The sequence below is a fragment of the Oncorhynchus clarkii genome, chromosome 2, assembly GCF_045791955.1.
Source record: "Oncorhynchus clarkii lewisi isolate Uvic-CL-2024 chromosome 2, UVic_Ocla_1.0, whole genome shotgun sequence".
NCBI classification, from domain to species: domain Eukaryota; kingdom Metazoa; phylum Chordata; class Actinopteri; order Salmoniformes; family Salmonidae; genus Oncorhynchus; species Oncorhynchus clarkii.
The window spans coordinates 34,123,655-34,147,352 of record NC_092148.1 but is presented as its reverse complement, the minus strand read 5'-3'; the positions used below and the strand labels follow the sequence as shown (position 1 = coordinate 34,147,352).

General features: G+C 41.8%; 1 pseudogene; it reads left to right on the top strand.

The window, feature by feature from the left end:
- The window catches only part of LOC139381018 (R-spondin-2-like), an 89,921-nt pseudogene that overhangs the window by 38,677 nt on the left and 27,546 nt on the right, over window positions 1-23,698 (top strand).

The following is a 23,698-nucleotide window of genomic DNA, read 5'->3' as shown; positions in this document are numbered from 1 at the left end:
GAAATCTTTTTGTATCCAAATCCGGCTTTAAACTTCTTCACAACAGTATCTCGGACCTGCCTGGTGTGTTCCTTGTTCTTCATGATGCGCTCTGCGCTTTTGACGGACCTCTGAGACTATCACAGTGCAGGTGCATTTATACGGAGACTTGATTACACACAGGTGGATTGTATTTATCATCATTAGTCATTTAGGTCAACATTGGATCATTCAGAGATCCTCACTGAACTTCTGGAGAGAGTTTGCTGCACTGAAAGTAAAGGGGCTGAATAATTTTGCACGCCCAATTTCAGTTTTTGATTTGTTAAAAAGTTTGAAATATCCAATAAATGTCATTCCACTTCATGATTGTGTCCCACTTGTTGTTGATTCTTCAGAAAAAAATACAGTTTTATATCTTTATGTTTGAAGCTTGAAATGTGGCAAAAGGTCGCAAAGTTCAAGGGGGCCAAATACTTTCGCAAGGCACTGTACACCACACAGACAAGGGCATTCCTGTGCCGTTTCAGAAAGTGCCAGGAAAATACAAATCACTGATGCATTTTGTTCATGGATTTTCTAGAAGTCCAATAAATGTCGTTAATTTCCTACTAAATTCAATAAATGTTTGAATATTGCGGAATTACGCTTTAATGTCTGGCTTACGTGATTCCGTCCACGTTTTACACATCTCTCTCTCTCTCATGCACACATACACTCACACACAAACACACACCTTTCAGCAGCTAATGGTGAAGAGTTTGATATGATCCATAACTCCATAACAGCTGCAGTCATGGAGGCACTTATCAGCTCGGCAGACTCTGCTCTTCTGTCTCTATGTCAACCTCCACCAGGGAGATTTGTACGGGTAGATATTCACATATGGTTTATATACAGCCCAGTCCTGATAAGTGCACATATATACTGTAAGGGATGTGTAGGTTAGCAAACTGTGTGTACGTTTGTGGCAGTTGCACTAGTGCTAATGCAAACTAATCTGTCTACTTGCCTGGGACATCTATCTGCATGCTTTAGGTGTAACGCAGGCTTTTACATCATTATTTAATTCCCAAGCTATGGCATAGACTGTATCAGACATCAACTGTACTTTCATATGGGTTGGGGTGAATGGTGGATAACAGTGTGCTGAGTTTAACGGGAGGGAAAGTGTTGACAGGGACAGCATGTGAGTAATACTCTGAGCAAAACATCCTCCCAGGGGCTGTGTAATGGTTTTAAACACTGCTGAGGTGGTTGGAGGGTATCCTGGTGGACAAGACTTGAAGTCTGGCATAGACTGTCCCTATGTGCACCCCCTTCAACAAACACACAGAGCACACACAGCCACAGCCGGCCCTTAGCCGCACGCACGCGTGCACACACACGCAAACACAGCTCTCCCTCAGCCACAGCTCTCCCACAGTCACAGCATGCTGTAATGCTCACAGAAACCCCAGCAACGAGCATTCCCCTGCCAGGATGAAAACCCTGTCAAGCTGAGGTCATAGATATGGCCAATATTCTGGAAGTGTGGTTCAAATATCACAGCTCATCCAGTGCCAGTATATATGCCACTCGAGACTCCCCTTGTCCGAGGTGATTTTTAAAACACAATTTCTTATTTTATTTTATTGCCTCTCTCGTACTAAAAATTGGTTACGGAATATCATTGTTTCTTTTTGTTTCTGGTTTGTACCCTTTTATGTATTTATTTCAATGCCAGAGTTTTGGATGATTGGTTACACCTTTGTAAGATTGTTCATTTTTAAAGTGCATCACGGGAGTTTAGTGGATTCTGAGGTGGACAGTAGCCACACGCCAGTTCTCCGGGCCAATTGAGTACCGAAGTATGAGGCTCTGTAAAGGAACTAACTCACAATACCATGAGCTTACGTTGGCAGCACAGACAGAAACAGGCTACTCTGCATCTCCGTCTTCCTATGTGTATTTCCATTGCACATTTTCACCAGAAAAATACCATTTGCTTTTGGCCTTTGAACCTTACCAAGGGACAGTTGATCGTCACAGCTTTTACAAACCACAGTTTAGACACACTGCGAGACAACACAATGGACACAACCAACTGACAGGCCTGTCGTGTCTCTTCTCCACCGGCCCATTCTGACTGACAGGAACACCGGCACTGTCTCCCCCAGCAGCCCCATGCCAGGGTGTTGAAGAGCATCCACGTAGAAAGAAAAGAGAATGTCAGAGGGGAGAACATGCAGCCTTGTCTGGTGCCACGAACACCTGCCATCCATCAATCCTCATGACATGGCTGGGTGGCAGCTAGCAAGCCAAGGGTTAAATGTCAGCCAAACCTTCTGATTTAGAGAGTAGGTCAAAGCGCTGTTAGGCTAGCACAAGGCTAGCTGCTTCCCTCAGACCCGCTTGGAGAGGAAGGCTGGAAAAATGGGGTTTGTTTTCCCCTGCTTCACTGCCAGAACTTCTTTCTGTCTGATCATGGACATGGACACTGCCGCTGCCTGCCTGTTCAACAGCAGGCCTGGTTAGCATCCTGGAAGACTCTTCAATAGACTGATGATTGGCTTGACAACCTAACCCCCATAGCTTACAAGAAAGGCCCTCTCTGCGCTCACAACATATTCTCCAACTTTTGAAAAATGATTTACAGTTTTTTTTTTCTTTTTACATGAATACTCATATAAATAAATGATGGCATATGTCCCATGTCAACCCAATCTCACACAGAACACCTCTGAAATGAACAGTTGCTTTGGGTGTCCCTGATCAAATTTGCAGATTTTCGATCCAGACCACAGCAGAGAGAGAGGGGAGAGTCGCTGCCAGCTATATTCGCAGGATTAGATCACGCTTTTAAAGCGCCGTGATTCAACTCCAAATGCAGTTGACATGAATACCACAAACTGAAAAAACAAAAAAATGGAAGCAGTCACATTCATACAAGTGCAACCATGACTTTCCTTTAAAAGATGTTGACTCCTCAGCTCAGCCACTGTCTATACTCAGTGGCTTTGAATTTCTACCTTAGCAGAAACATCTCGTTTTTTTTTTTTACATCTTGTATTAAAGGTCCAGTGCAGTCAAAAACTAGATTTGTTGTGTTTTTCAGTATATTTCCACGTTATGTTGTTGGCAAAATACTGTGAAATTATGAAAATTATAATAATGCCCTTTTAGTGTAAAAGCTGTTTGAAAAGACAACCTGAAATGTCTGCCTGTTTTGGTGGGTTGTTGTTTTGGGCTAATAGAACAATAAGAAAGAGAGTTCCAAACCTCTCTGCCAATAACAACTAGTTTTCCCCTCCCCACTCCCAGACATTCCTAACAAAGTTCTTGCTTGAGAAATTTCACTGTACTAAGAAGCTATTTATTTGTCTTTTTGACCATTTGAATTAAAAACAATCACAGTATGGTACTTAATTGTTACCCAGAAATGATTTGATTTTGAGTTAAAAACTGAGAAACAAGGCTAAGAGGAGATAATGTGTTTTAAGCCTCAAGAAGACATTGAGCCTTCCTTTCATCAGATTCCTGCCAGATCTGATGACCTCATTATTTCTTATTAGTCTCCCAGAAGAGACATTGGAGGTGGCACGGCACAGAGGTTAATCCCAAAGAGGGCCTATATATATATATATATATATATATGCTAACTATGGCTCTGTCAAGATAGCCTCTCTGTTCCCTATCTATCTTGACAGAGGGTCTGTCTGTTGTGGCGTCTCCCCCCACCTACATCTTCTTCCGAGGACCTTTGACCTCGATCACTGACTAAGAGGAAGGTCTTCATCTTGGGAGTCTCTCCCTTGTCAGAGATATATGCATATGTCGTATATCTGTAAAGGAATGACGTATCTTGTATCTTATCTGATAAGGAGTATGACAGGAATCGCTACCACCAGTTTTAGCTAATAAATGTGACTATAAGCTTGTTTTGACACCTAACCTCAGTAAAAAAAGAAATGTCCTCTCACTGTCAACAACGTTTATTTTCGGCAAACTTAACATGTGTAAATATTTGCATGAACATAACAATATTCATCAACTGAGACATAAACTGAACAAGTTCCACAGACATGTGACTAACAGAAATGGAATAATGTGTCCCTGAACAAAGGGGGGGGGGGGGGGGGGGGGGGGGGTCAAAATCAAAAGTAACAGTATCTGGTGTGGCCACCAGCTGCATTAAGTACTGCAGTGCATCTCCTCCTCATGGACTGCACCATATTTGCCAGTTCTTGCTGTGAGATGTTACCCCACTCTTCCACCAAGGCACCTGCAAGTTCCCGGACATTGCTAGGGGGAATGGCCCTAGCCCTCACCCTCCGATCCAACAGGTCCCAGGCGTGCTCAATGGGATTGAGATTCAGGCTCTTCGCTGGCCATGGCAGAACACTGACATTCCTGTCTTGCAGGAAATCACGCACAGAACGAGCAGTATGGCTGGTGGCATTGTCATGCTGGAGGGTCATGTCAGGATGAGCCTGCAGAAAGGGTACCACATGAGGGAGCAGAATGTCTTCCCTGTAACGCACAGTGTTGAGATCGCCTGCAATGACAACAAGCTCAGTCCGATGATGCTGTGGCACAACACCCCAGAACATGACGAACCCTCCGCCTCCAAATCGATCCCGCTCTCGAGTACAGGCCTCGGTGTAACACTCATTCCTTCTACGATAAAATTCTTTGAAAGACGGGGTCCTGAAAAAGGGACGTTTCTTTTTCTGCTGAGTTTATGTTGTAAGATGAACTTTAACGTTGTGGCACTCGTTAGTCGTGTGTGTTTCCGTGTACCAGCGTCTCCCCTGCTGTTTGTTGTCAATAACAGCAGGTTGCGCAACAAGCCGGTGCTTGAGAGTGTAGTTTTTTATTTTATTTCTTTAGAGCGAAATAAAGAAAGAGACTCAGGTGATGACAAGCCTGGGAAGGCTTGTGTTTGAGGGGTAAAGAGGAGCGCTACTTTCCAATTTACTCCTTTGATTTATTGGCTGTTGGGTCCCTGTCTTATGCCTGACGTGTATTGACACCGAGCCCCACCGATATCTAATTTCAGTGGGAACAAAGAGAGGAGAGAGGGATGAGAGCTTAAAAAGTAGGGAAGAGGGAGGAGAGCGGGCGAGCGCATCCTGCCTTTGTGTGGGCCTCTCTGCCTTACCTCCCCTGTTTCACTCATTCCATGCCAAAATCTCTACAGCACTGTGTAACTCTAGTGGCCCTGTGTGTTTATCAAACAAGAGATAAGCAAGTGGGTGTGTGATATGTTGGACCAGGGATGAGATAATGAGAAGGCAGAAATGTCTATATAGTAAATGTTGGCTGCCTTCCATGTGTAGTTTGTTTTGTTCTATCTAGGTCGTCTTCAATTGGCACCAAACGGAATAAAACTTGTTGTACTTGTCCAGTGTAGGGCAATTCCACTGTAACATAGTTATGCTGAGACTCAGATTTTTCACTTTAAAATGTACAGTATATCCAACAAAAACCAATGATTGCAAAATTAAACACACAGAATGACGGTTTGTGGCATCGTTCTGTTACCAAACTTTGCATCAGCACTGTTCTTCATGTGTTTTTGTCAAATGTTCAGTGGAAATTGTTATAAGTAGTCCTTGTGCATAGAGTTGAATTGTCTGTTTAACTTTGCAGCCATTGTTTTTTGTTGGACATACATTTTAAAGCACAACTCCGCTGCCGAGTCTCAGCATCATTCTGTTACTGCGGAATTGCCCTACAGTGTGCCCTAGTGAACACAACACAGGAGTGCAGTGAGGTCTTACAGGCTGCCTCAGACCACCTCTTGAATCGGAGAGTGTCTGTTGTATGCCTCCATATACCACATCCGCACATCCGTTCCAGTAGCACTGAATTTACACCGTTCCTACCCCAACATCCCGTTTCTGCAAATCCCAGCTGGTTGTCACATATGGTTGTCACCTCCAGAGAGTTTCTCTCTTTTCCTTTGGATAAAAGCGTATATTAAATGACATTATATTGCCCTAGGCTGCACTGTGCTTTTACCATTAGATAATTAAGGTTGTAGCTGAATTTTATTAATGTTCCCTAAAGTAAAAACTTTTTTTTTTTTTACAGCTTTTTTGTTACATATACATACATACGACATATTACATGTTACATACTACATTTTACATGCTACATGCATGGCACTTTTATATACAGCTTTCACGTGACAAATATATTATGTATACATGCAGTACAAACATATATACATACACACATGGATACATACACACATACATATATATACTTGTGTGTGTGTGTGTGTATATATATATATATGTATGTATGTATGTATGTATGTATGTATGTATGTATGTATGTATGTATGTATGTATGTATGTATGTATGTATGTATGTATGTATATATGTATGTATGTATGTATGTATGTATGTATGTATGTATGTATGTATGTATGTATGAATATATATAAAAATGTATATAAAAATGTATATATATATAAAAATGTATATATATATATAAAAATGTATATATATATATAAAAATGTATATATATATAAAAATTTGTATATATATATATATGTATATGTGTATATATATATATGTATATGTGTGTATATATATATATATATATATATAAATATATATATATATATATATATATATAAAAATGTATATATCTCTATTGAACCTCACTGGAAATAAGCCTACAATAGGCTTCAGGTCAGGAACATCATTCATTAAACTTTGATGAGGGTGATAATCAAACATTATGCCAATGACCAGCCAGATAGCCAATAGATACTGTATCTAGGTAAATAATCAAGAACAGTGTGGATGCTGGTATTCGAACATCTTGTCACCCTGTCATCTTTTCAGAAGGTAGGCGACAGGGGTGACAGCGAGATGGGTGTGTCCCCAACCAACTCTGATTTGAGTGTGGTTAGTGTATGTGACATGTTTGTTTGTGTGTGTGTGTGTGTATATGGTTGTGTGTTTCCCTTATGTGTGTGTGTGTGTGTGTATATATGTGTACGTGTGTACTTATGTGTGTGTTTGCAGCGGGTTTGTTTAGACTGGTCAGGATTGGAAAAGCGTGAGAGACAGAGTGAGTGGGTAGAGGCCATACTTAGGGGTTCAAAGTGAAAAGGGGAGGGACCTCCATCGTGGCGGAGGAATGCAGAGCGAGCAGAGGAGGCCTGATGGTTAGCTGGAGATGGTGTAATTAAGGGGCGTGATTGTGAGAACCTTCTCCGGGCCCGCAAACGGGTCCTAGATAAAAGAGTCTTGGGCCTTGTACTCTGTATCTGTTACATGTGGATAATTACTTCAACACACACTCACATGCACACATGGTGACTCTCCGGGAGACACGGGACCAGATGCCACCACCATACCTGCAAAAGCCTAGTAGAGCGAGTGATAGAGATGACTGCTGCTAGTTGGCTAGCCTATAGGCCAGTGGAGGCTGGTGGGAGGAGCTACAGGAGGATGGGCTCATTGTAATGGCTGAAATGGAATTGATGGATCAGAGTCAAACATGTGGTTTCTATATGTTTGATATGCTCGATACGCTCCATTAATTCCATTCCAGCCATTACAATTAGCCCATCCTCCTATAAGTCCTATCACCTCCTCTAATATAGATTGGTTGGCTAACCCCAATCAGGCCACTTAAGGATTCTGAGGAGTGTCATAAATTAGACAGCTCGGGTGAGGGCTTCCTTTTAATCATGCAGCCCAGTGCGTCGACCCGTCGGTGCAGCTCGTGTAATTTGGGCTCCTGCCTGAAAGTGCTAATTGCAGAGTAAAAGGCTTGATGACACATCGCCCTCGCCGCACAGTGCTGCGTTTCAGCCCAGCAGGGTGGGGCGTGGGACGATAAGTGTGGCGTTGTGTTTCTCACCAAAGACATCAGTGTTGGTTAGTTAGTTTGGCAGGGGCTCGCAATGTTTTTGTTCCCCAACCCAAACTAACACAAAACCGAGGATTCTATCACAGCTGTATGCCAGCTTCCTAATCACAAAAAGTTCCTTCTTACCCCCATCAATGATGCAATATCTGATAACACTAAGCTAAGAATAAACCATATCAAACATAAGTTGAAGGCATGGGTAACACTAACATGCTTACATGTTTTATTTAAAACCAAAACAAAATAGAATCCCTCAAACCCATGTGGCTAGAACATGACAACCAGGCCCAGACCTCTGTGTTGTCTCCAGACTGTTGGATGTCAGGCTTGTGATCTGTTTTCCTGCCTGTGTTGAAAGGGGTCACAGTGAGGTAATGTTTCACTAACTTTGCTGTTGTTATTTCACAGTTCACACTCTTCACCCGCTCACACTGAAAACCGAGTGTGCTGAAATACAGCACAGCCCTGGAGAGATATGATTATATGATTCACAGGACATCAACACAGAGGCTTTCTTTTGGACGGGGGCGGTTATCCTTTCAAAAACTCCATCTCCTTCCCCAAACCCCCTTAGTCTTCTATCAACTCCAGGTGGTATGAGTGTATACTGTACTGTACTGTACCTCTGCCTAGCCCAGGCCTTGCCGAGACCTCTCCTCTCTTCACTTCCCCTCCTCTCCCAGCATCGCCTCTCATCTTGTCTCCTCTTCCTCCCACAGGGTGCAGGATAGATAACTGTGAGTCCTGCTTCAGTAAAGACTTCTGCACGAAGTGCAAGGCAGGGTTTTACCTGCACAAAGGGCGCTGCTCTGAGAAGTGCCCCGAGGGCTTTGCGCCCCTGGAGGACACCAAGGAGTGTGGAGGTAAAAGGGAAAAAGACATATGTGCATCTGAAATAGCTCCCTATTCCCTATGTAGTGCATTACTGGGCTCTGGTCCAAAGTAGTGCATTATATAGGGAAAAGGGTGCCTTTTTGGAGTAATTCATACTGTGTTTGAATTGTGGAAAGTCAACCATGTGGATCACATTGAGGCAGAATCTCCTAGAACTGATTTGACTTTACCCAACAGTCTTTAACCTTCTAAACTCTTGTATATGTTTTTAAATGAGACAGTAGAAGGATGGAAAGGACCACACACCAGGAGGTTATGGCCATCCTAGTCTTTTCACTATGTACTGTAGTCAACCTTGATTTGGAACCTCCATCGAGTATCCCCGGTGTTACCCTTTAATGACTCATGTCTCTCCACGCAGAGGGCTGCGAGGTGGGCCAGTGGAGCGAGTGGGGGTCCTGCACCAGGAGAAACAAAACCTGCGGCTTCAAGTGGGGTCTGGAGACACGGACGCGGCACATCGTGAAGAAGCCTCCCAAGGACACGATACCCTGCCCCACCATCGCCGAGTCCAAGAGATGCAAAATGGCCATTAGGCACTGCAGGAGAGGTAAGACGTAACACCGTATTAGCAGACAGCTGTTTGGGTGGGTAGATGGATAATGTGTGCGCGTGCGTGTGTGTGTGTCATCCATCTCTATCTTTATGGTGTTTTTGGTCTGTGGTGTGTTTGTCATGTGCAAATCTAGCCTCTCCTCAATGATTATAGTGCTTTAGAGCAGGGGTGTCAAACTCATTCCATGGAGGGCCTAGTGTCTGCAGGTTTTTTGTTTTTTTCCCTTTCAATTAAGGCCTAGACAACTAGGTATGGGGAGTTCCTTACTAATTAGTGACCTTAATTCATCAATCAAGTACAAGGGAGGAGCGAAAACCTGCAGACACTCGACCGTCCGTGGAAGGAGTTTGACACCTGTGCTTTAGAGACTTGTATCTAGGGTATGGGGCCAGAACCCCCTCTTGGGAGAAACCATTTCCCCTTTCTGGTCTCCGAGACCCACCAGGTATGTCTGCTGCTCTAGCCCACATTAACTCTGCGTGTCCCTCAAACACAAACCCACCACTTTCTGCCTTTTTTTTTTTTTTTACCTTTTGGTTTTTAGGTGCATAGTGGCATTTTCATGCATGAAATATCAGTATTTTTCCATGGCCGCCCCATTCAAGCCAGCTCACCAGGTTTTTCTGGGTATATTTTTCTCTCTCTCTCCCTCTCTTCAGTGAAATTCTTCAAAGTATGAACTGCAGGTTTCCTCAATGGCACTCTCTGTTTCCTCCCGTCCATTTGAAAGTTATTTGCGGTATGCACAGCATGTACGTCGACCATTAAATGAGAAGTCAGATCTGGAAATATTTTTTGTGTAAATACAGCTCGGAAAATATTTTTCCTGAAAGTATTCAGTTCTTCACAGATGATTCAAACACACCATTTAGAGTGATGGCCTCATTCAAGTGTGCTTATTGACACGGTGATGACAGAAAAGCTGTCCCTAACTCAAATATGTCCCTAACTCAGTCAATGGGATTTTGGTTTAGGATATATACACTTCTTTAGGCAAAACAAGGAGATATAGGAGTTATAGTGACAGAATGGCAGATTTGGTTCAAGCCTTCCTGAAAAATTATGAAAAAGAACATTGTTCAACAAAAGCAGGAAAATATCCTCCTCTCTCTCCAGGATTTTCCTCCATTTTTGGTATTGCATGTTAAATCAGAGTACCGTTTAGTGAGAGACTAAATAAACTTGAAATAAACCATGATTGTCTCTCCTGTTGCAGCAATATTGAGGCAGGCAGTGCTTTCTGGCTTGGAAACTGTCCCACTGGGAGGTTTCTTGACTCTAGCTGGGAATAGACGTTGAATTAACGTCAGTGAAAATGACGTGGGAGCATTGAAATAATGTGGAAACAAAATTGATTCAAATACTGTGTGCCCAGTGGGGTGATTATGTGTTCCTGTCCTGTTTTTTCTTTATGAATTTCCCCCTCCTAATTTAGCACTGCTTGCTTGACCTTTTCCAAAGTATTTTATGGTCTTCTTGAATTAAAATCTGGCATTGTTGATCCTGTGTTACTGGCATCAATTATCTAGTCTGAGGTCAGTGATGGGGAGTTTTGTGAAAAGTCTCAATTGAATGCATAGCAAAGCTATTTTTCTGCTTGCCTGTATAAACCAAGTGTGGGGGGCCTCTAACGTCGACCTCCCTTATCACTCCTGTCTTATCTTTGATACGGTCATCTATTAGTGTCTTCACCCCATTCAATGTCCACGGGAATGGTCAATGGCCTAAATTGAGTTGTGTAGGTAAAGTTGTCTGTTGTCGTCTCTGTGTGATCTTTTTTGGTTACAAGAATGGCAGAGGTGGCTTGTGTCATAAAGTTTAGTTTTAGACCTAAACGGCACTGTTAACTCCCCGAAGCTCAAGCTGCTTAACCCCAAGTGGTAGTGAAAAACCCTATCCCCCAAAACTAAGCTTGTGAAACGAAAGACTTGTCCATGTCAAGCTGTTTAAATAAATACTATGTAAAATGGAAGCCATTTAAGTCGGGCGGGATAAGGGAATGCCAAGAAAGCAAAGAAGAAGAAATACTCAGGGTTCCACACAGCAGAGAGATTCGTTTCAGATAGGCAGCATGGACCCAGTCCCAGTTCCAAACCAACTGACATTGTAAAGTAATCACTTCCCATAAGTGATAATAAAGAGTAAAATCCAATGGGAGGAATGTTTGTATTTCCCTTTGGTGTGCAGGTAACCAGGAAGTGGTCCAAGCCGGTGGATGAAGATCAAGAGGTTCATGGAAAGGCCTCATTACGCCCGGGTTCATTATTAAATACCTCCCAGTTAACTCTTAAATTACAACAGATTCCCTGGACTTTGGGCAGTAAGGCCCTCCAATGCTATCTAATACACCATGGCTTTGCGCTGCAATATAACAAATGACGTGTTAAGACGTAAATAGGATTATTCCCAGGCTATAACCACAAAGTATGTTTTTTCTTCTAAATATACATGTACATCAAGAAAATAAGTCCCCAACAAGAAAATAAGTCCCCAACAAGAAAATAAGTCCCCAACAAGAAAATAAGTCCCCAACAAGAAAATAAGTCCCCAACAAGAAAATAAGTCCCCAACAAGAAAATAAGTCTGAGTGTAAACTAGAGTAGAATCTCGATTGACACGAAAGAAAGAAAGGATGGGTTTAAAAAAATAACATTTAGACTGCATGTCATTTCTTCCCATTGAACACCAGTATTTTGGATAAGTATTGGATTAGATTGCTAAGGATTAAAATGAGACAGGAAATATATATATACTACCGTTCAAAAGTTTGGGGTCACTTAGAAATGTCCTTGTTTTGGAAAGAAAAACAACATTTTTATTTCCATTAAAAAAAACATTAAATTGATCAGAAATACAGTGTAGACATTGTTAATGTTGTAAATGACTTTTGTAGCTGGAAACGGCAACTTTTTTATGGAATATCTACATAGGCGTACAGAGGCCGATTATCAGCTACCATCACTCCTGTGTTCCAATGGCACATTGTGTTAGCTAATACAAGTTTAGCATTTTAAAAGGCTAATTGATCATCAGAAAACCCTTTTACAATTGTTAGCACAGCTGAAACTGTTGTGAGTAGTACACGGAGTTGTACGAGATCTTCAGTTTCTTGGCAATTTCTCGCATGGAATAGCCTTCATTTCTCAGAACAAGAATAGACTGACAAGTTTCAGAAGAAAGTTATTTGTTTCTGGCCATTCTGAGCCTGTAATCGAACCCACAAATGCCGATGCTCCAGATACTCAACAAGTCTAAGGGCGGCCAGTTTTATTGCTTCTTTAATCAAAACAGTTTTCAGCTGTGCTAACATAATTGCAAAAGGGTTTTCTGATGATCAATTAGCCTTTTAAAATTATAAACTTGGATTAGCCATTGGAACACAGGAGTGATGGTAGCTGATAATGGGCCTCTGTACACCTATGTAGATATTCTATTTAAAAAATCTGCAGTTTCCAGCTACAATAGTTATTTACAACATTAACAATGTCTACACTGTATTCCTGATCAATTTTATGTTATTTTAATGGACAAAAAATGTGCTTTCCTTTAAAAACAAGGACATTTCTAAGTGACCCAAACTTTTGAACGGTAGTGTATATGTATATACACTGCTCAAAAAAATAAAGGGAACACTTAAACAACACAATGTAACTCCAAGTCAATCACACTTCTGTGAAATCAAACTGTCCACTTAGGAAGAAACACTGATTGACAATACATTTCACATGCTGTTGTACAAATAAAAATAGACAACAGGTAAATTATAGGCAATTAGCAAGACAACCCCAATAAAGGAGTGGTTCTGCAGGTGGTGACCACAGACCACTTCTCAGTTCCTATGCTTCCTGGCTGATGTTTTGGTCACTTTTGAATGCTGGCGGTGCTTTCACTCTAGTGGTAGCATGAGACGGAGTCTACAACCCACACAAGTGGCTCAGGTAGTGCAGCTCATCCAGGATGGCACATCAATGCGAGCTGTGGCAAGAAGGTTTGCTGTTTCTGTCAGCGTAGTGTCCAGAGCATGGAGGTGCTACCAGGAGACAGGCCAGTACATCAGGAGACGTGGAGGAGGCCGTAGGAGGGCAACAACCCAGCAGCAGGACTGCTACCTCCGCCTTTGTGCAAGGAGGAGCATGAGGAGCCCTGCAAAATGACCTCCAGCAGGCCACAAATGTGCATGTGTCTGCTCAAACGGTCAGAAACAGACTCCATGAGGGTGGTATGAGGGCCCGACGTCCACAGGTGGGGGTTGTGCTTACAGCCCAACACCGTGCAGGACTTTTGGCATTTGCCAGAGAACACCAAGATTGGCAAATTCGCCACTGGCACCCTGTGCTCTTCACAGATGAAAGCAGGTTCACACTGAGCACATGTGACAGACGTGACAGTCTGGAGACGCCGCGGAGAACGTTCTGCGGCCTGCAACATCCTCCAGCATGACCGGTTTGGCGGTGGGTCAGTCATGGTGTGGGGTAGCATTTCTTTGGGGGGCCGCACAGCCGTCCATGTGCTCGCCAGAGGTAGCCTCACTGCCATTAGGTACCGAGATGAGATTCTCAGACCCCTTGTGAGACCATATGCTGGTGCGGTTGGCCCTGGGTTCCTCATAATGCACGACAATGCTAGACCTCATGTGGCTAGAGTGTATCAGCAGTTCCTGCAAGAGGAAGGCATTGATGCTATGGACTGGCCCGCCCGTTCCCCAGACCTGAATCCAATTGAGCACATCTGGGACATCATGTCTCGCTCCATCCACCAACGCCACGCTGCACCACAGACTGTCCAGGAGTTGGCAGATGCTTTAGTCCTTGTCTGGGAGGAGATCCCTCAGGAGACCATCCGCCACCTCATCAGTAGCATGCCCAGGCGTTGTAGGGAGGTCATACAGGCACGTGGAGGCCACACACTACTGAGCCTCATTTTGACTTGTTTTAAGGACATTACATCAAAGTTGGATCAGCCTGTAGTGTGGTTTTCCACTTTAATTTTGAGTGTCACTCCAAATCCAGACCTCCATGGGTTGATAAATTTGATTTCCATTGATAATATTTGTGTGATTCTGTTGTCCGCACATTCAACTATGTAAAGAAAAAAGTATTTCATAAGAATATTTCATTCATTCAGATCTAGGATGTGTTATTTTAGTGTTCCCTTTATTTTTTTGAGCAGTGTATATTTTACATGTATATAGATATACACTATTTATGTTAATGTTTATCTGATCGCCTCCGGTTTGCATTTCTATGTGCTTAAATAACACTGGAAGTCATTTACAGATTCATTTCCCCCAGCTTAACCCTGACGCACATTGCCCAGAGTCGAGGATCTTTCTTCCTCCGTGTCTTCGGTGAGACATAATCCCTTATCAAATAAACATACATGGAGAGAGATAGTCAAAGCCCAGATAATGTCAAGGACGTCAAGAAACAAAGCATTTCTCAACGAAATGCGAAGATGCGTCTAAATACAGTGCCTTGCAAAAGTTTTCATCCCCATTGGCCTTTTTCCTGTTCTGGTCATTACAACCTGTAATTTGATTTTCATTTGGATTTCATGTAATGGACATACACAACATAGTCCAAATTGGTGAAGTGATATGAAAAAAATGTAGTTGTTTAAAAAAAAAAAATCGCAAAAACAAGAAAACTGAAAACTGGTGCATGCATATGTTTTCACCTCCTTTGCTATGAAGCCCCTAAATAATATCTGGTGCAACCAATTATCTTCAGAAGTCACATAATTAGTTAGATTGCACACAGGTGAACTTTATTTAAGTGTCACCTGATCTCAGTATATACAGCTGTTCTGAATGGCCCCAGAGTCTGCAAACACCACTAAGCAAGGGGCACCACCAAGGACCACTTTAAGCCCTACACTTCACAGAGCTGGGCTTTACGGAAGAGTGGCCAAGAAAAGCTATTGCTTAAAGACAAAAATAAGCAAACAAGTTTGATGTTCACCAAAGGCATGTGGGAGACTCCCCAAACATATGGAAATGGTACTCTGGTCAGATGAGAATAAAATTGAGCGTTTTGGCCATCAAGAAAAACGCTATGTCTGGCGCAAACCCAACACCTCTCATCACCCAGAGAACACCATCCCCACAGTGAAGCATGGTGGTGGCAGCACCATGCTGTGGGGATGTTTTTCATCGGCAGGGACTGGGAAACTAGTCAGAATTGAAGGAATCATAGATGGTGCTAAATACAGGGAAATTCTTGAAGAAAACCTGTTTCAGTCTTCCAGAGATTTGTGTGGGACGGAGGTTCACCTTCCAGCAGGACAATGACCCTAAGCATACTGCTACAGCAACACTTGAGTGGTTTAAGGGGAAACATTTACATTTCTTGGAATGGCCCAGTAAAAGCCCAGACCTCAATCCAATTGAGAATCTGTGGTATGAGTTAAAGATTACTATACACCAGCGGAACCCATCCAACTTGAGGAGTTGGAGCAGTTTTGCCTTGAAGAATGGGCAGAAATCCCAGTGGCTAGATGTGACAAGCTTATAGAGACATACCCCAAGAGACTTACAGCTGTAATTTATGCATAAGGTGGCTCTAAAAACTATCGACTTTGGGGGGTGAATAGTTATGCACACTGAAGTTTTCTGTTGTTTTTTTTGTCTTATTTCTTGTTTGTTTCACAATAAAAAATGTTTTGCATCTTCAAAGTGGTAGGCATTTTGTGTAAATCAAATGATACAACCCCCCAAAAAAATCAATTTTAATTCCAAGTTGTAAGGCAACAAAATAGGTAAAATGCCCAGTGGGGTGAATACTTTAGCAAGCCACTGTATATAGTCATGACATCTCACCGTACTGTATAAACAATATGATATAGTTTTCCCTTCCAGCACCTTGTTTCAATATCTTTTCCATACTGATATTGACCTAATAGCTAGCCACTGGGCATAAACTGGTTGAATCAACGTTGCTTCAACGTAATTTGTCAACATATTGTGACGTGGAATCTACGTGGAAAATACATTGGATTTGAAAAGTTATCAAAGTAAACTGTTGTTTTGAGGGTGAGACTTCAATGACAGGGTTATGTGAACATAGTAACCACATTTCAACAGAGACAAACCTTGTTTAAAATAAGTTGAATTTGTACCTTTTTTAAAACAACATCTTCAACGTTATATCCAGTATGAGAAAAAAAACAATATGCTCGGCAGCACCTCTTACTGGAGAATGTATCTATCTACAGCTACCCTTTGGTCTCCCATTCAGGATTTTAACCAAGCACAGCTGCACATGCAGCAGCTACTCTTCCTGGGGTCCATATAAAACTAACAAATACATGACAACCTCCAGAACTGTAATAGACAAGAACAACATAAGATATTACATTAAATAATACATTTTTATAAGAGTTATATAGGAAAGACACCAAGAGACAACAAAATACCATTTACACACTATTCATATATTCAAATTCTTATATCCAGTACAGTAAAATTAGATCTTTAGAAAGAGGAGAGGTGTTGTGACACAAGATTCTTTTTTATCTGTTTTTAAAGCTACATTTTGCATGAGTAACCTCTGGTGGCAGAACATTTCACAATGACATGGCTCTATACATAACTGATCGACGCATTAAATCTGTTCTTGGTTTGGGAACTGTGAAGAAACCTGTAGTGTCGTGTCTGGTGGGGTACAGTATCTATGTCTGTTTACCATAAATCTTAGTTATAGAATAGGAATTAATCAATTCAAACTTAATTTGATTAAAGTGCATTTAAAGTTGGATTTGATTTTGTCCTATAAACTATCCATGTTGAAGATAACTCTCCTTCAAATGTTGATATTTGGTTGCGTTGACAACCAAACAATTCAATATCACTTTTGAAATCAAATAAATTGCCTATTAACTTGTCGACTATTAACAAATGACATGTTGGATTCACGTCTTCAACTCAAAGAGGCTGCGATGGAACTATCCAAGCAATAAATGCATCTCCTTTAAACGTAGATCCTTTTGCATTGTCAACCAAACACAATTCAATATTACTTTTACAGGAAACAGCCTAAAGTTAAGGCTATATTACAAACGAATGTAACATTCAACCTCAAAAGTAGCCACATTTTGAGGTGACTATTACTATACATTTCTTATGTAATTATATAAAGTGCGCATGTTTAAGATAGCATGAATAGGTTGTCGCAGGTTTGTGAGATCTTCACAATCACTGTAATAATCTGTGCAGAATCTGCACTCCGGGTCATTTGGTTGTGCTATTAGATGAAGCACAGTGATTACACATTAATATGTTGTATAAATAAACATACTATCTGACATTGTATTCTTATTTGAACCTTGTCATGCTTTTAAAATGATTGAAAGCACCGTGATAAACAACTAAACCAAAAATCTGCCATTTTTTTATTGGAATTTGGTGTTGCTTTTAGATGGTTGAAATCATAGCGGGTTGATATAGGTTGTAATCTCATTGATCAATGTCAACCAAATATTACCCAATTATCCACGTTGATATGAGTGGGTATATTCTGACTCCGCTAGCATGGTGTCACTGCAACCTGGACTCAGGGGTAGATCCTCCATCCTCCTGTAACATTGTGTCTCATGTAACCATTCCGCACAGAACATATCAGACTAATTTGAGTGTCCTGGATTTCTGTTTGCTGTGTTATGTCTAGTCTATGAGACCAGCCAGCCTGGAGTTACCAGAAAACCAAAGAGTTGATCTTTTTGCTCGGCTGTTTCTCCATTTTGGGCAGTGGTGTAAAATACTTAAGTAAATATACTTTGAAGTACTACTTAAGTCGTTTTTTGAGATATCTGTACTTTTATTATTTATATTTTTGACAACTTATACTTTTACTTCACTACATTCCTAAAGAAAGTCATGTACTTTTTACTCCATACATTTTCCCTGACACCAAAAAGTACTCATTACATTTCGAATGCTTATAGCAGGACTGGAAAATTGCCCAATTCATGCACTTCTCAAGAGAACATCCCTGGTCATCCTTCCTGCTTCTGATCTGGCAGACTCACTAAACACATATGCTTCATTTATAAATTATGTCTTAAGTGTTGAAGTGTGCCCCTGGCTATCCATACATTTAAAAAATCAAGAAAATTGTGGCGTCTGGTTTGCCTAATATAAGGAATTTGAAATGAGTTATACTTTTAGTATTTTTTATTATTTGATATTTAAATATATTTTGGCAATTACATTTACTTTTGCTACATAAGTATATTTAAAACCAAATGCGTTTGGACTTTTACTCAAGTAGTATTTTACTTGGTGACTTCACTTTTACTTAAGTAATTTTCTATTAAGGTATCTTTATTTTTACTGAAGTATGACAACTGGGTACCTTTTCCACCACTGCGTTTGGGTGCCAGTTTTCTTCTCCTCACCTCTTCCCTCCCTCAGGGTAGGTAGACAGACTGCTGTTCTGTTGCTTCCATCTTCTCCTCTCTCCCCAGGGTGGTCTGCTGAAAGGGTCATAAACATGCCTTATTAGTAGCTGTTCCATTGGCCTCTGCAATGAGACACTGTCTTCTCCCTCTCTCTCGCACGCGCGCGCGCGCTTTCGCAGTCTCCAGCTTTCTCTCCCCTCTCTCTCCATTGCCGTCTCTTTCTGTGCACTTACTCTCTGTCTCTGGAGTCCGAACCTGCTCAATATTGAAGCTATTAGGATTCTCCCTCAGGAGATTTCCCAGCAATCCTGTCATCAGATTCACTGGTTTACAAACAGGCATGTGACAAGTACATATCTCTCTCTCTCTCAAATTCAATATGCTTTAATGGCATGATGACAAGGTCAATGTTGCCAAAGCAAAGTGATACACAACAATAAGAATTGAAAAAAATTTATGTTCAGAAATCGAATTCAAGAAACAAAATTGTCTATTAAAGTACTTGGAGAAACTAGTACAAACAAATGTAATGTTTCTTCCCTTCGCTTGTGGCAAGCTGTGACATATTGTGCTGCACACTCATACACATCAGACCTTTCCCCCAAAAGTATAGAGTATAAGTTTCTCTTTGTTTGATTGTCCTGTGAATGTGGACATTTAATTTTTTAATTTGTGGAAGAAGGAATCTCTAACCAATATATGTATTTGGGGCAGAAGATTAGAAAGTGTTCTTCAATTTCTATTTCTCCCGACCCACAGTGATGACAGTCACTCTGGCCAGCCATGTTTTTTTTTATGGCGTCCTGTTTCAATTGCCAGGCTATGATGACTAATTCTGTATTTAGTTAAAGATTACATCTGCATTAGGCGGAAACAGCACAATGTTCACCCCACCACCGTTGTTATTGTTTTTGTTGCCAAGCTGAAGAGACGTTGGTAGAGAGAGCATGGTATAAGCAATTGCTGTACATATTGTGCTCTTGCAAGGATTTCAGTGGGGGGTGGGGGGAAAAGTATTTGTTGTTTGCAGTAACTTCTTTGTTGTTGTAATATTGCAAATGTGCGTGGCAGTGTCACCATTAAGGATTTCAGCTTCAAGGTTTTGCTTTGTTTGGGGTATTTTAAACAGGTGAAGTACAGTGGCTTGCGAAAGTTTTCACCCCCTTGGCATTTTTTACCACCTGCAATTAAAATTGATTTTTTGGGGGGGGTTGTATCATTTGATTTACACTACATGCCTACCACTTTGAAGATGAAAAATATTTTTTATTGTGAAACAAACCAGGAATAAGACAAAAAAACAGAAAACTTGAGCGTGTATAACTATTCACCCCCCAAAGTCAATACTTTGTAGAGCCACCTTTTGTAGCAATTACAGCTGCAAGTCTCTTGGGGTATGTTTGGCACATCTAGCCACTGGGATTTCTGCCCATTCTTCAAGGCAAAACTGCTCCAGCTCCTTCAAGTTGGATGGGTTCCACTGATGTACAGCAATCTTTAAATCATACCACAGATTCTCAATTGGATTGAGGTCTGGGCTTTGACTAGGCCGTTCCAAGACATTTCAATGTTTCCCCTTAAACTACCCGAGTGTTGCTTTAGCAGTATGCTTAGGGTCATTGTCCTGCTGGAAGGTGAACCTCCGTCCCAGTCTCAAATCTCTGGAAGACTGAAACATGTTATCGTCAAGAATTTCCCTGTATTTACCTGCCGATGAAAATATGGATGGTGTTCTCGGAGGGGGGGGGGGGTGTTGTTATCTTTGGTCTCTTTGTTGCCTCTCTGATTAATGCCCTCCTTGCCTGGTCCGTGAGTTTTGGTGGGCGGCCCTCTCTTGGAAGATTTGTTGTGGTGCCATATTCTTTCCATTTTTTAATCATGGCTTTAATGGTGCTCTGTGGGAGGCTCAAAGTTCTGGTAATTTTTTTGTAACCCAACCCTGATCTGTACTTCTCCGCAACTTAGTCCCTGACCTGTTTGGAGAGCTCCTTGGTCTTCATAGTGTCGCTTGCTTGGTGGTGCCTCTTGCTTAGTGGTGTTGCAGACTCTGGGGCCTTTCAGAACAGGTGTATACAGTGGGGAGAACAAGTATTTGATACACTGCCGATTTTGCAGGTTTTCCCTACTTACAAAGCATGTAGAGGTCTGTCATTTTTATCATAGGTACACTTCAACTTCAAATCTAAAGCAAAAATCCAGAAAATCACATTGTATGATTTTTAAGTAATTAATTTGCATTTTTTTGCATACATAAGTGTCTTATTATTTCACCTACCAACCAGTAAGAATTCCGGCTCTCACAGACCTGTTAGTTTTTCTTTAAGAAGCCCTCCTGTTCTCCACTCGTTACCTGTATAAAAGACACCTGTCCACACACTCAATCAAACAGACTCCAACCTCTCCACAATGGCCAAGACCAGAGAGCTGTGTAAGGACATCAGGGATAAAACTGTAGACCTGCACAAGGCTGGGATGGGCTACAGGACAATAGGCAAGCAGCTTGGTGAGAAGGCAACAACTGTTGGCGCAATTATTTGAAAATGGAAGAAGGTCAAGATGACGGTCAATCAACCTCGGTCTGGGGCTCTATGCAAGATCTCACCTCGTGGGGCATCAATGTCATGAGGAAGGTGAGGGATCAGCCCCAGAACTACACGGCAGGACCTGGTCAACGACCTGAAGAGAGCTGGGACCACAGTCTCAAAGAAAACCATTAGTAACACACTACGCCGTCATTGCTTAAAATCCTGAGGTGCACGCCCAGCTCAAGCCAGCGCATGCCCAGGCCCATCTGAAGCTTGCCAGTGACCATCTGGATGATCAAGAGGAGGAATGGGAGAAGATCATGTGGTCTGATGAGACAAAAAAAAACTCCACTCGCCGTGTTTGGAGGAAGAAGAAGGATGAGTACAACCCCAAGAATACCATCCCAACCGTGAAGCATGGAGGTGGAAACATTCTTTGGGGATGCTTTTCTGCAAAGGGGACAGGACGACTGCACCGTATTGAGGGGAGGATGGATGGGGCCATGTATCGCAAGTTCTTGGCCAACAACCTCCTTCCCTCAGTAAGAGCATTGAAGATGGGTCGTGGCTGGGTCTTCCAGCATGACAACGACTCGAAACACACAGCCAGGGCAACTAAGGAGTGGCTCCGTAAGAAGCATCTCAAGGTCCTGGAGTGGCCTAGCCAGTCTCCAGACCTGAACCCAATAGAAAATCTTTGGAGGGAGCTGAAAGTCCGTATTGCCCAGCGACAGCCCCGAAACCTGAAGGATCTGGAGAAGGTCTGTATGGAGGAGTGGGCCAAAATCTGCAGTTTGTGCAAACCTGGTCAAGAACTACAGGAAACGTATGATCTCTGTAATTTCAGCTTTTATTTATTTCATCACATTCCCAGTGGGTCAGAAGTTTACACACACTCAATTAGTATTTGGTAGCATTGCCTTTGAATTGTTTAACTTGGGTCAAACGTTTCAGGTAGCCTTCCACAAGCTTCCCACAATAAGTTGTTTGAATTTGGGCCCATTCTTCCTGACAGAGCTGGTGTAACTGAGTCAGGTTTGTAGGCCTCCTTGCTCGCACACGCTTTGTCAGGTCTGCCACACAAATTTTCTATAGAATTGAGGTCAGGGCTTTGTGATGGCCAATCCAATACCTTGACTTTGTTGTCCTTAAGCCATTTTGCCACAACTTTAGAAGTATGCTTGGGGTCATTGTCCATTTGGAAGACCCATTTGCGACCAAGCTTTAACTTCCTGACTGATGTCTTGATGTTGCTTCAATATATCCACATAATTTTCCAAATCATGATGCCATCTATTTTGTGAAGTGCACCAGTCCCTCCTGCAGCAAAGTACCCCCACAACATGATGCTGCCACCCCCGTGCTTCACGGTTGGGATGGTGTTATTTTGCTTGCAAGCCTCCCCCTTTTTCCTCCTAACATAACGATTGTCATTATGGCCAAACAGTTCTATTTGTGTTTCATTAGACCAGAGGACATTTCTCCAAAAAGTACGATCTTTGTCCAAATGTGCAGTTGTAAACCGTAGTCTGGCTTTTTAAAAAAAAAAAATTTTAAACTCTGTTTATTAAGTTTTGAACATACACACATACAGACAAGACAAAGCAATATAAATAATATACTCAACTAGAAAAAAAATACATAAAAATACAAATAAAAAAAATAGCTTTAAAGATACCATACTTTAGACAAGTTAAACACACCGGGCAGAAGGCTACAGAGGTTAAAGGGAAATCTATAGTACAGGGACAGGGCAAACATCTCACCATTGTTCCTGTAAACAGTCAAGGGATAAGGGTGGAGAAATGCAACCACTCACAGAGAGTCATGGCCACAGACCGACCATCCACTGGACAAAAAAAAAGTTTACAATGCTTTAAAATAAATTTAAAAAAATGATTATTCATGTAGGCGTGAACAAAATGTAAAAATAACTGGGAAAAACAAGCTCACACTTCAGTCTCTGCCTGGGCAAGATGAACAAGGCATCTGCGGACCACAATCAATAAGCACATGGATCTTAATCCCCCCCAGCAAAAACACAGAGAGAAACTCCCCCAACCCTTAAGTCACAGACTTATTTTAGTATTAATTGGAATGCCATCAGAGGATGGACTGTTTAAAGTAAGACCGGAATGGAGCCCAAGCCTCATCAAACAGTTTGGGGTTCCCACGTGAATTTAATTTAATTTTTTCTAGTTTCAAAGAGCACAACACATCCCTCACCCAATATTTATAAGATGGGGGAGCTGCCATCTTCCAGTTCTGTAGTATTAGCCGTCTAGCTAAAAGAGTTGTATAAGCAACAGTGTCCGACTGGATTCTTGATAGGGGGGTACCCATGGGCAGTACTCCAAAAAGGGCTGTAAGGGGAGACGGATCTATAACAGTGTCATATATATCAGAGAAACATTTAAATATTAATTCCCAGAAACCTGACAGTTTATGACAGCCCCAAAACATATGCA